This window comes from Triticum aestivum, chromosome 1D (genome assembly GCF_018294505.1).
Source record: "Triticum aestivum cultivar Chinese Spring chromosome 1D, IWGSC CS RefSeq v2.1, whole genome shotgun sequence".
In the NCBI taxonomy this organism is placed as follows: domain Eukaryota; kingdom Viridiplantae; phylum Streptophyta; class Magnoliopsida; order Poales; family Poaceae; genus Triticum; species Triticum aestivum.
This window is the reverse complement of record NC_057796.1, coordinates 476,764,793-476,779,272: the sequence shown is the minus strand read 5'-3', so window position 1 is coordinate 476,779,272 and position 14,480 is coordinate 476,764,793.

The window sequence follows — 14,480 nt, the reverse complement described above, 5'->3', positions numbered from 1 at the left end:
GTACCAGACGTATTGTTGCAGCTTTAACTACCGGACTAAAGGTGTCCTCATAGTCTATGCCATACCTTTGCTTGAAGCCCTTGGCTACAAGTCTTGCTTTGTATCGATCTATGGTACCATCAGATTTCTTCTTGATTCGATACACCCATTTACAATCAATCAGATTTCTGCCTTGCTGAGGAGGAACAAGATGCCATGTCTTGTTCTTCTTCAGTGCCCTGAATTCATCATCCATGGCTGCTTTCCACCTGGAGTCATCAAGAGCTTCTTTCAAAGTGTTAGGTTCACCAGTAGTACACAACATTCCAAAGAAAAAAGTCCATTTTACTACCCTGAATAAAGTCGGTGGTTCACTTTACCCCCCGATCTATTTTTCGGTTTCTTTTAGCCCCCAAACAAACCAAAACCGGACAAAACACCCCCAGGCTGGTTTGTCTCCACTCGCTGCAGATGTGGCACTAGTCAACGGCGGTTTTGACCTGGGTGGGGCCCCCTAGTCAGGTCTCTCTCTCTCCCTCTCTCTCTCTCTTCGGGTCAGATCCGCCGCCGCCCGAACGAGCTCGCCCCGGTCGCCGCACCCCGCTCGGCCTCGCATCGCCCTCCGCGGTGTTGGCTCCGCCGTCGTCCACCCCATAGCCGCTCCGGCCGCGCGCCTGCGCCGCCCCGCCTCCTCCCCGAGCTTGCGTTGTCGTCCCAGTCCGCCCCCGCACGTTGCTCGCGCCGTCGTCCCCGCCCGCCTGCCGGCTCCGACCACCCCCGCTCTGCCCTCGCGCGCGCCGCCCCGTCTTCTCCCCGAGCTTGCGCCATCGTCCCCATCCGTCCCCGCGCGTTGCTCGCGCCGCCATCTCCGGCCGCCCATCGCTCTGCACTTGGCTGCGCCCGTGTCGATGCGCCTGGCCGCGCCCGGCCTCCCCCGCTCGGCGCGCTGGCTCTGCCCACCCCGGCCGGCCCAGCCGCCTGCCGACTCCACTTGCACCGGCCGCCGCCGTTGTGGCCGGCTGCTACTGCAGTAGGGGCCCGCCCCTTTTTTCTTCTATTTCTTTGAATTTTTTTAAAACTGTGAGTGGGACCCACCTGTAGGTCAAATACCACCTTTGACCATGTCCACGCCACCATCCGGTCTGGGTAAACCACTTAGGGTTTTTTTGTCCGGTATGAGATTGTTTAGGGGGGTAAAGGAACCGAAAAATAGATCAGGGGGTAATGTGAACCACCCACTTTATTCAGGGTAGTAAAATGGACTTTTTTCCATTCCAAATTTAGAGAAATTTTTATAATTTAGGCGAGAAGTAACTCCCCTTTGTAGCCTGGTGCGTGGCGCCACAGGAGGGATCACAAGATGCTGCAGCGCAGGCGATCCAGGAGGTGGTGTCTCCTCTGCGTCAGCGTCAGGTGCTGGCGACCCCAATCCCGAAGGGGATCGTGTCACTGTCGCAGGAGCGGGCGAACGCGGCTCGGGCGACCGGTCCACGCTGGCGGGGCCAGGAGATGTGAAACCAGAGGAATCTGGTGCTGGACCGCGTGTCCCATCCCGCCACGCGCCGTCCTCCTGTTGGCGCGGCTAGGCGCTGTTGCGTCTGCAGCTGGTGGGCTGCATGCGGCCGCCCGCGGTCCCGCTGTCCACGTCCGTACGTGCAGAAACCGAAGAGGGACCAGGTGTGCAGATCGACCTGCTGCATGCAGCTGTGATCCCGGGGCGGATCTACCTCGTGCTTCGTTGTTCCCAGCCGGGGTACACATGAAATAATGGCCATTTCCACTGCTGTTTGCACTGTTTGAGCCAAATTTTCTTCTGAAGATGGATCTGCAGCAATATACTCAGGCAAAATGTGATGAGTAGTCAAAGGTTGATCAGTACTATTGTTTTCACCCCCATGATCAACACCGGAAAGAGTAGTTGGAAGAAGAAGAATTTCCTGTTTTAGGAGGGCACCGGCATTGGGATGAAGGGTTTCGAAGGGGAATTTTGTTTCATCAAATACACATCACGAGAGATATATATTCTACCCATGGCAACATCAAGGCACTTGACCCCCTTGTGTTGGGCACTATAGCCAAGGAAGACGCACTGTTTGGACCGGAAGCTGAGTTTGCGATTATTGTAAGGACGTATATTTGGCCAACAGGCGCACCCAAACACACGGAGAGAGGCATAATCTGGTTTGGTATGAAAAAGACGTTCGGTCAGGGATTCATTGTTGATGATTCGGCTAGGTAACAAGTTTATAAGATGAACCGCAGTTAGGAAGGCTTCATCCCAAAACTTTAACGGCATAGATGCATCATCAAGAAGTGAGAAACCTACATCAACAATGTGCCTATGCTTGCGTTCAGCGGAACCGTTCTGCTGATGAGCATGGGGACAAGACACGTGATGGGAAATTCCTATTTGTTGAAAGAAGGAATTTAACTTCTCATACTCACCACCCCAGTCCGATTGCATGGCAATGATTTTGCGATCAAATTTTCTCTCAACTAGGGCTTGAAAGTTATGGAATACTTGAAAGACATCGGAACGTTTTTTAAGCACATAAATCCACGTGTACTTGCTGTAATCATCAATAAAGCTTACGTAATATGTGTGTCTACCAACGGAAGAGGGGGCAGGACCCTACACATCGGAAAAAATAAGTTGCAAGGGTTTTGTTGACACACTAGTAGAAATAGAGTAAGGCAATTGATGACTTTTTGCTTTCTGACAAGCATCACAAATAGTTTCACGATCATGCTCACCGACAAATGGGAGCTTATGTGTGCTAAGAATTTGATAAACAATAGAAAAGGACGGATGGCCTAAACGATTGTGCCATCGTTCTGAAGAGACCTTGAAGGCTCCATGAACTTGTTTATTGAACTTGCAAAACTTGGGAATCAACGCATAGAGACCTTGCACACATCTACCGCGATAGAGAACCCTCCTCGTGACCTGATCCTTGATGATAAAGAAGAACGGGTGAAATTCTATGAAGACACCATTATCAAGAGTGATGCGATGAACAGAAACGAGATTCTTTGTGCAGCGGGAACATGTAAAACATCTTTAAGCTGGATATCACAATGTGGGGTTTTAACAGTAGACTGACCAACATGACTTATCATCATACCTGGAGCATTCTCTGCCGTGTTGATCTGATCTTTGCTGTGGTATCTCTCATGCATGGTCAGGTTCTCGAGATCTGAGGTAATGTGCTCGTTGGAGCCCGAATCAACATACCAGTTTGAGTCGGCACTACCATAGGAGATATCAGCTGCAGCGGCAACACGCTTCTTCTGGGAGTTGTCCTCTGCATAGCGCCATTTACATTCTTTTCCAATATGGTTAGTTTTTTTACAGATCTGACATTTATTTTCGTACTCTTCATACCCAGCAAAACGGCGCCCTTGATTGTTGTTGTAGAAAGGGCGCGGAGGGTCGTTGTTGTTGTAGTAGCCCCCGCCGCCGCCGTAGTTGTTGTTGTAGTTTCCACCACCGCCGCCACGGTGGCCGCCGCCACCGTTGCTGTGATTGTTGTTGTAGCCGCCGTCGCCGCCGCCGCGGTAGCCACCATAGCCACCGCCGCTGTTGCCATTGTTGTTGCCGCCCTTGGGGAAGCCGCCGCGGTTGCCTTTGGAGAAGCCACCGCGCCCTCGAGAGGCGGCGTTGGCGGATGCTTTGAAAGCACCCAATCCAGAGCCGTGGAACATCTCCACCCTTTCATCAAAGTTTGACACCATGCCGAACAGATCATCGACGGAGAGAGGCTTAGTGCGGACGTCTAATGCAGATATAAAGAGGTTGATAGTCCATATCGAGGCCAGAGATGAGGAAAGAGATTAACCCCCCCTCGAGAAGCGGCTTTCCAGCCATGGCAAGTTCGTCTGCAAGCGCGCGCATCTGACCAAAGTAGGCTGCGGCAGATTGGGAGCCCTTTTGGGCATTGGAAAGGGCAGCACGGCAATTGTTGGCGCGTGATCTGGATTGAGCCGCAAACATGTTTGCGAGAGAAGACCAGATGGCATGGGATTTTTCTAGGGAAGCGACCTGTACTAGGACTTCTTTGGAGAGGTTGCGGAGCAGATATGCCACAAGCTGTTGATCTTGAATCAACCAGGCGGAGTAGGCTGGGTTTGGTATGGTTTGATCTTTTCCTTCTGCGTTTTTGGAGGTAATGGTGGCTGGTGGTTCTGGGACTGTTTGATCAAGGTATCCGAAGAGACCTGCCCCTATGATCTGAGATCGGGCTTGGGCTCGCCACAAAACATAGTTTGTGCGAGTAAGAGCTTCTGAGATTGTATTGTTTAGGCCAGAGGAGATGATTTGGCTGGAGGAAGACATGGCGATGAGAGATGGGCGAAAGTTGAAGATGATGGCTAGATGAGATGGAAGAGGGAGGCTCTGTATACCATGTTAGGATTCGTAGAAGCGTCTCAACTGTCATACATGACAGCCGGCGGTTATATATTGATTGGGCCGAGGCCAGCTCTCGCAGAGGCATACATGATTCGGTTGCAACAACCAGAAGAGATACATGGAGATAAGGGAGTAGAGAGATACAAAGATAAACATAAAAAAAGATCTCCCTAACTATCTAGACTTGTGCGCCAAGTTTCTGAACATGTAACGTGACAGAAGATTGTTTAACATGAAAAACTAAAAAGATCATTACATGCTGTTCAAAATGGGAGCACTACACACAAAAGCGCTTTCAATGTCATAACAAAAGGAAGAGCAAGTACGCACGTACAATTGTACGCAGCACAGTTAAACAACATCATCAGGAGCACCATGAGTGGCAGCAGTTGTTGCATCGTCAACACTCCCGACATGGTAAAGCAACGCCCAGAGGAGCGTTATCAGCTCCCCGCCCCGGGCAATGGCCTCTGCATGCTCGTCCATGTCGTCACAGGAAGCGGCGATGCAAACGACGGTCTCCGACCAGAATTCGGCAAGGGCCTTCCACGCCACCTCCTCTCCTTCCGGCAGCTCCGCCAGCCGCCACCCAAGCTCCACACCATCCCTAAGCACATGGTGCTTTGACCGCGTGCTCAGCAGCTCGACCACCCGCCCATAGTCCGTTGATATTGTAATGCCGCAGCCGACAAGGGAGCGCTCGGCATCCTTCTTGACGGCCTTGTACAAGCTCCTGCACCACACGGCGTCGTCGGGGAGTAGCTTGGGAGAGTACGCCACCAAATAGGCGCAGTATCGTGACAAGTGAGTGGCGACGATCTCATGGTCGGAGAGAAGTTGACGTTGTGAACTCGCCATTTCAAGGATGCTTGTGGCGACGTGACACATGAGGATGGCATCAGCTACTCCTTTGGCTCCATGGAATGTCCAAAGGAGTTCGTTGCCGGCCCGTAGTTGAAGAGGAGTTGCACCAAGGTTGCTTCTGTGCCTGATTCTCCTTTGGTCGAACCTTCTCACCGCGTCAACTATGGCGACTTTTACCACCCTTGGCACCTTCTCCTTGTGGTCAGGGAGATTAAGGATATGTCGAAGAAGAGACACTACATTTATACTTGGGTGAAGCGCTAGGATTGAGCATTGGTTCATCTTGTCCTCCCAGTGCCCCGACAGCATGCATCTGGTGCTCAGTACGAGGTCAATGCATTTACGAACCATCAAAGATTGCTGGCAAGATGTGTGCTTTACGTAGCCACAGATTAGGGCTACTTTGGTCCAGTTGGAGCAGATGTAAGATGTGATTTCCCTCACCTCAACAAGCACGACTAGCGCAGCAAGTAGATATATCGAAAGGAGGTCAAACAATAATGTTCCATGATAAAATCCTAGAAAACCCACCAGATCTCTCTCGATGAATATGCGGCCCAATGTAGAATGGCAAAACACTTTTTTATAACCAATCTGCTCATAACGTTCACTATGGAACCACAATACGCAAAACACGATGACAAATAAGCAGTAGCCGATACTTGGGACTGAAATAGACACACCCAATATGGGTAGCCAAGTCTGTGAATATGATATTGGGAGGGATGTATAATAGTAATCATGAAGAAATGAAAGCTCACGTTCAATCACTCCAAGGACCCTTTCATCATCACTATCCGTGAGCAACACATGTCGTATAAAGTTGCTAACTTCCATACACCCAGCCTCACTAATTGTGTACCTTGCAAACCGACAACACAACAACTTGAATAATGCAAATGAAAGGCACAAAACCTTGTGTTGCTCTGCTGGCCTTGGAAGCACCATGTCATCCAACTTCCAAACTTGGTCGATGGTCACTAGGCCATTATTGCTCATCCCTATCAAGTTGTAGCCATGAGGTTGTTCTTCTACCAAAACGATGCCCTCTCTCATAACTATAAGTGGAGGAGGTACATGTTGACTTACTAGCTCAGCATGATGGGTTCCATACTGCATCTGCTCCATATATCCAACAATGAGACGGGGATTGCGTCCAAGCGCTAATGATCGCCTAGCTTTGTACCATGCATAATATTTGAAAAGCAATTTGGCCAGGATAAGAGCATATGGTATTGCAAAGATGAGATATATGAACGAATAAAGCATATTATCTTTATTCCATTTGACATATCCAGATGGACTACCACCCGACTCTATGATGATGTAGGCAATGTAGGATGTCCATATTGCTTGAACAAGTTGCACTAAAGGAGGTGCAATGCTTCGACCTTCTCTTGAATCACCAGCCACGGTCGCGTTGGCATTGGTACACACGATCTGTACAAGACCAATCCACAACATGACCAGGATCACATGCTCGGACGCTCCACATTCAGCCGTTATGACTCGATTGGATTTTATGTAAATGTTGAAGGTGTAAGGACTTTTTAAGGTGGAGGCAAGATAATGGGAAGGAACAAGGTGGTGGCTCCTAGATAGAGGAAGCGGATCAAAGGATGGTGGCGATAGCGATGCCCGTAGGCGCCTATCCCGGCTATGACTCCCATCAACATGGTGTTCAGCACTAGGAGAGCATCGACACCCAATAGGAACCCTCTCACATGCTTGGATAAGAAACGCAATTCATCATCAGTGCAGTCCTCGGTTGAATTTCCGTGCATGATATATATTTACCTGGTTGACAAATTCAAACATTAGAATACTAAGGTTCGAACTAGAGACCTCCCGTTAGACTATACAACAACGTAACCAACAGACCACGTGAGTAGTTGTGACACTTGTAGGTATGACAGCTATCTTAGTTATAATACGCAGTGGTTTTCCTTTTTTTTTGGGCCGAGTTTTCATCTTCTTTTTTTGTTTTCTACTTTTTCCATTTTTATTTTCTTTTTAAAAACCGTGAACTTTTATTAAATTTATGAAATATTTTCCAAATCTGTGAACTTTTTCCGAATCCTTATTTTTTAAATATATTTTAGATAGTAATTTTAAATATATTTTTACATCAAACCTGGCATATATTCCTATCATGGGCATGCTCACCTGGTAGCAAAAGTTAAGACCATTTCTTGAATGGCAAAAAAATAAAATTCAACGGAGGGTGTTCGGGTGGCCACAAGGTTTCGCTTGAGAGCACCCTGTATCTCGACATCCTTGAAATGGCCCAACTTTTCCATGGCCTTGTATGATCAATTCAAGGCACAATGCCAAGTTATTTTGGTTTTCGACAAATTTTTGCATTTTCTGACATTTTCTCAGTCAAAAAAGAGCGATAAATGGCAGGACGTGTCGCAACCTTGCATACGGTATCGGGAATCGTTCAAACCTGACATGGATGCCAACCATTGGCATGCCCACATGCTTACAAAAGTTGGGGTCATTTGAAGAATGTCCAAACATAGACAATGTTTAATGGATGGTGTTCGGTTAGGCTAGAAGGCTCCGCCTCAGAGCACATTGTTTCCCAACATCCTTTAGATGACCCTAATTTTTTCCATGAATTTGTACGACAAATTCAAGGCATCATGTCAAGTTGTTTTAGTTTCGACAAACTTTGCCTTTTCTAGAGTTTTCTTGGTCAAAATAGGCCAATGAATGGTCACACATGTTGAACTTTCATACGGTGTTAGAAATCGTTCAAATCTGACATGGATGGTTACCATGGGTATGCCCACCTCCTTGAAAAAGTTGGTAACATTTCAAGAATGTCCAAAACTAGACCATGCTCAATGGAGGGTGTTTATGTTGGCCAGAAGCCTCCGTGTGAGAGCACATCGTTTCTCGACATCATTCAAATAGCCCGAATATTTTTCCACCATCTTCTATAACTAATTCAAGGCACCATGCCATGTTGTTTTGGTTTTTGACATTTTTTGCATTGAGTTTTCTAAGTCAAAAAGGCAGATAAATGACCGGACATGTCACAACTTGCATATGGTGTCAGAAATAATTTAAACCAGGCATGGATGTCTACCACGGGCATGCCCACCTGCTTGCAAAAGTTGAGGCCATTTTAAAAATGTCCAAATTAGATCATGTTCAACAGAGGGTGTTTCGTAGCTAGAAGAGTCTGTTTTAAAGCACGTTGTCTTTCCACATCTGTCAAATGGCCCCAGTTTTTTTTCACCAACTTATGTGACCAATTCAAGGCATTATGCAAAGTTGTTTGGATTCTTGACAAATTTTGTATTTTCTGGAGTTTTCTCGGTGAAAAGGGTCTGATATCTTGCCGGACGTATGGCAACGTGCAAACAGTGGCGGAAGTCTTTTAAACCTAGCTCGGATGCCTCATGTGTTCGTGTCAGGCTGCTGTGAGAAGTTGGAGTTATTTATCCATGGTCCAAAAAAACACCAGTTGAGAGGAGTGTGCTAGACTAGGCCAGACGGATGGATCTCTAAGCATGTAGTTTTTCCTAATTTGAATGCTTTAGTTATTTGCAGTTTTCTTATTATCAATTAACATGAATATTTTCTCATATCGTAACCACTTTTTGAAATTTTGTCAATAATTTTGATGTTTTAAGTTGTGTATGAAAAATTTATAAATTGAAGATTTTTCAAAATTGTTAACGAATTCCAAATATTTATGTTGAAGACAAATTGTATACTACATACTTTTTTAAAAAAATTATCAACTTCTTAAAAAAGCAATCATTTTTTAAATTTGGGAACAAAAATATAAAAAATGGGAACGTACATACATGATACAATGGCTGTTTGGAGACACATACACATAGACTAGACTACATGCATGAATCTATCACGAAGAAATCAGCAGAAATGACATGCGCGCACACACGTGTACAAGTATAGCTTGCACAAATCGATTTGGAATTTGCACATGCATCCACGTAGTACTTACTACGTTCCTCTACACAAAATAAATACACACTCACAGAACCCTTGAACAACTTGAGTAGTATACAAAAATTCTTAAAAAGAAACTTGAGTAGTACAAAGTACTACACGGAGAAATTATAGTAAATTTCGTGATTTACATTTACAGCAGTGATGTCGTAGTCTAGTGGTTAGCTGCCCCGAAATGGAGGACGAGGTTATGAGTTGGACCCCTCGTTCTAGTTTTCTTAATTTTTACAGCAATTTTACCTCGCGCGCACTCAAATGGCACGTGGCCTCCAGCCTGGTGGGCCGGCCCAGTTATGCACCGTATCCGTGCTGGGTAATTACTTAAAAAAACGAGATGTATTTTTAAAATGACCATCATGTCTTTTATTATGAAGAGGTATGAGGTAATCTCAACCGTTAATGTGTTTAGGGGGGTCTACCGAAGCAGAAGTGTAATTATTATTTGGGAAATTATCACCAAGATGCACCATTCCAAACAAAGGTATAGTAGGCTTTCTCATCAATGTGACGCAGGTCAATCGGTTAAACCATAGTGAAATGACCATACCAACCTCGCCAGAAACCATGATAAACGTTGTCCTAATTGCGTCTTTTATTTGCACATGAAAATTAGCACCGTTAATGGTTAAAATACAAAACCGATACCCAAGTTTGCATTGGCACCATGGTAATACTGACAATTTGCACACATTACAATCTATACGTACATCAGCACTGCAGTGAAATGAACAGTTCCATCAGATGGTTAAATAGCTCCTGGTTAACGAATCAGGCATGCTTACAAAAAAGATCTACCTAAGATACAAACGACATTATGGTTAATTAGCGCCTTAATTAGTTAGCAAGATTTAGTACCTGAAGTTACGGTCCAGCGCACCCAGTAATTTCTCCTCGATCGATCCTGCGTCCTGACAGACTGATGGTGATGATGCGCTCCGCGCGCCGTGGATATGGCCAAAGTACGTAGTACATGGAGTACTTAACGAGTGCAAATAACCTCGGTTAGTTCGATATCTTTTGTCCTTTTAATTTGATTTGCGCATTGCTCAGATCAGAGTCGAGAGAGAGGGAGGGAGGCACCACCCACTCTCCTTGTTTCAGCTGGAGAGCTAGCCTCGGAACTAGTTTCCTTTTGGTATTTTCACAGAGACAGCAATTTTGGTATTTTCACAGAGACAGCAAACGGTGTCCCCAAGGCTCTCAACCGGCCTTACCGTACCACCACAATGTTGGAAATGTTGACAAGAAGAATGTATCTCCTCTTCTGTTTACCCATCTAAAAAAATCAGTGTTCTTGCTTACGTTTTTATTTAGTTTTGCAAACATCACGGCTGACGGTAATGGTACAATAATAAATACAACACCAAAGTAATCTGTGGAGAGTCACTTCATTGACTGGGGGGTAGTCCCTGTCGACTGCATCGCTGGGTGTTTTTTTTAATTATTTGATTGCTTAGAGCATCTCCAGCCGCGGCCCCAACAGGCCCTCCCCAGGCGTTTTTGCCGCGCTGGCGCCCAAAATTCGGCCCAGTCGCGTCTCCAGGACCCCTTTTTCGCCGGCTTGGGCCGAAATCGGCGCCGGCAGCCCCAGGCCGAACCCGGCGCGCTGGGGGGGCGCTCGGGGGCGCCGGGGCGAGGGGTTTTGGCGCGAAAGCTCGGCGGGCCCGCCTAGTCAGCGGCACGCGCCTCGTCTTCCCCAGAACGCCTCGGTTTCCCGCGGGGAATCAATGGCAAGGCTGCCGCCGGTCAGCCTTGCCATTGATTCCTCACGGGCGGGCAGGCGCGGCGACGCCTCCCCTTCTGCCACGCGTTCACACGGCCTGGGCTATATAAAACAGAGGCTTCCCTCGCCGCTGGCCACAACAGCCCGAGTCCGCCGAGCCCAAACCAGCCGCCGTCCCTCCCTTCCGCCGCCGAGCTCTGCCGCTCTCCCCTTCCCTCTCCTTTCCCTTCTCTCTGCATGGCCGAACGTTTCCCCGGCGATGCCGCGGCGGCCAACGGCTTCGGCCGCCGCACGCTCCAGGAGTGCGAGTCCTGGCTTCTCTTCGAGGCGAACATCCCGGCGCCGCCGGACATGCGCGCCGGGCCGACGGGGTGGAAGCTCAGCAACGGCGGCGGCCCCATCCCCCCTGTTCCAGACGTCGACGCGCGCCCCGGCGTCTTCGCCGCCGAGGTCGACCGCGTGCGGTCGTCCCTCTCGGAGGAGCAGCGCGCCCTCCCCCAGTACGCCGCCGACAACCACGCGGCTTCGACGGAATATTTCCAGCGGCGGCAGGCGCAGAGGCTGGCGTCCACGAACGGGGCACCGGTGGTCGGCGGCACAAAGAACAGCGATGGTCGCCTCGTCTGGTGCGGGGTCCCCGGCCACACCCTGCACGAGGTGATCGCACACCTCCAGGGCGGCAACAACCCACCGCTGGCGTACCCCGCTGCGGTGGCCGTGCCGGGCCCTCGCCGGAGCGCCGGGCCGTGGGTGCCCAGAAGGTTCGCCGCCGCCTCCTCCTCCTCCCACTCTTCCTCCTCCTCCCGCTCCTGCTCCCACTCTTCCGGTCGCCGGCGCTCTTCGGCGTCAAGGCAGAGCCCGCCGCGGAGACGCCGCTCGGCCGGCGCACCCGCAGCGCCGGCATCGTCATCAACGAGGGCGGCGGCATGCCACCTCCTCGGCTCCTCCGCGTTTCGTCAAGCCCAAGACAGAGCCGGGCCTCGCCGCCGTCAAGCCGGAGCTGGGGCTCCCCGTCGTGAAGACGGAGCCCGTCAAGGAGGAGGCGCTCGACGACGAAGCGGCCCTCAAATGGGCGCGTGACGACTGGGTGCAGACGGAGAGGGAGCGCCAGCGCGCCGCCTTCGGGCGGTTCGAAGCTCGCCGCCGTGGCCGGGACGAGGGGGGCATCGTCGTCCTCGACGACAGCGACGACGTAGACGACGCGCCGCCACCGCCTGTCCGCCATGGAGACAGCGGGCAGGGGTCCAGCAAGGGCGGCCGCACCATCAAGGAGAAGGCTGACGACGACGACGAGGACAGCGGCGACGCCGGCGACTTCGCCGCGCTGATCGACTTCTTCGCCCCGTAGTTTACTTTTTGAAAATAATTTATGTAAAACGCCGAACATGTTCAATATGAATATCAAGTTTGCCGAATTTTAGCCGAACTTTGCCGAATTGAAATTAAAAAAACGCATCTGGGGCGACCCTGGGGCGAGCGGCTGGGAACCCGCTCGCCTCCGCGCCGATTTTAGCGTCGGCTCGCCCCCAGGGGCGCGTAAAATCGCCGCCTGGAGATGCTCTTACTACTATACATGTCTCATGTGGTGGGTGTTGTCGGTGTCAAAACCGGCGGATCTCGGGTAGGGGGTCCCGAACTGTGCGTCTAAGGTGGATGGTAACAGGAGGCGGGGGACACAATGTTTACCCAGGTTCGGGCCCTCTCGATGGAGGTAATACCCTACTTCCTGCTTGATTGATCTTGATGATATGAGTATTACATGAGTTGATCTACCACGAGATCGTAGAGGCTAAACCCTAGAAGCTAGCCTATGATTATGATTGTTGTCGTCCTACGGACTAAATCCTCTGGTTTATATATACACCGAAGGGGGCTAGGGTTACACAGAGTCGGTTACAAGGGAGGAGATCTACATATCCGAATTGCCACGCTTGCCTTCTACGCAAAGGAGAGTCCCACCCGGACACGGGACGCAGTCTTCAATCTTGTATCTTCATAGTCCAACAGTCCGGCCAAAGTATATAGTCCGGCTGTCCGAGGACCCCCTAATCCAGGACTCCCTCAGTAGCCCCTGAACCAGGCTTCAATGACGATGAGTCCGGCGCGCAGATTGTTTTCGACATTGCAAGGCGGGTTCCTCCTCCGAATACTCCATAGAAGATTTTGAACACAAGGATCGTGTCCGGCTCTGCAAAACAAATCCCACATACCACCGTAGAGAGTACAATATCCCACAAATCTAATCTGCTGACAAATTTCATAGCGTGACACCACGCAACGGCCCAGTCATTATTCGAACCGTTTTCCTCAACCAGCTACTGCACATATTGCGAGGCGGTTTTCTTGGCACGTCTTGTCGAAGCAGAGATCGTGTCCCCTTATCACGGGATTCTCATCAATACGGGTGTGGGTAACCCAACCGCGCCATCAATCACGACGCTTGGGGAATAAGCGAGTTTACTAGGAAAGTGGGGAGGCGCAGAATCCCCGCTGCCTTTATAAGGGGATAAGGACTCCCTTTTGCACCCAAGCTTTCTCCTTCCTCATCCATTCCCCTTCGCTCGAGCTCCAGCGCCCGAGCGTTCGTCTTCTCCACCCACAAAGGTCTTCCAAAAATGTCCGGATCCGGAGCAGGAGGCAAGTGGATGGCCTCTACCGTCCGAGAGAAGTATATCAAAAAGCTTCGGGAGGCCGGGTATCTGGCCAAGAAAATCAGCCACCGTCTCCCGACGGCGGGACAGATCGTCCCTACTCCGGAACCCCACGAGAGGGTTTTATTTCTCCTTCATATTGTCCGCGTGCTAGGGTTTCCCCTCCACCCATTCGTTCGCGGCATCATGTGTTATTACGGGATCGATTTTCATGATCTATCCCCCAATTCCTTCCTCAACATCTCGACATTCATCGTCGTGTGCGAGGCCTTTCTCCGCATCTCGCCACACTTCGGCTTATGGCTAAAGATCTTTAATGTGAAGCCCAAGGTTGTGAGCGGCGAGCACGCCGAGTGCGGGGGCGCTATGGTGAGCAAGATGCCCAACGTCACATGGCCAACAGGTACTTTTAATGATTCCGTCAAAGAGTGGCAACAGCAGTGGTTTTACATCACTGAGCCGCGCGACACGAAATGGGCCGCTGCTCCTGAGTTCCGATCCGGAGCCCCTCTGCGGCTTACGTCCTGGCCCAAGAAGGGCCTGGACTAGTCTTCGTCCAACGAACTGTCGATGCTCCAGACGCGCATTAAGGATATGGAAGACAAGAATATCGAACATGTCAATGTAGTCCAGGTGATGTTAGTTTGCCGGATCCTGCCTTGTCAACACCGGACTTGCTATTTATGGGAATTCGATCCGGCCAAGCACCAGACCCTGCGAGAGCTCTTTGGCTCCTCACACAAAGACATCTGGAAGGTGCTTTTCAAGTCCGGCAAATCATGGCCGGACTCAGCCGAGGACCGCGGGTACCAACTGTCCTGCCCTGCAAGCTCGGTAAGTCATTATACGTTTTATCCGCATA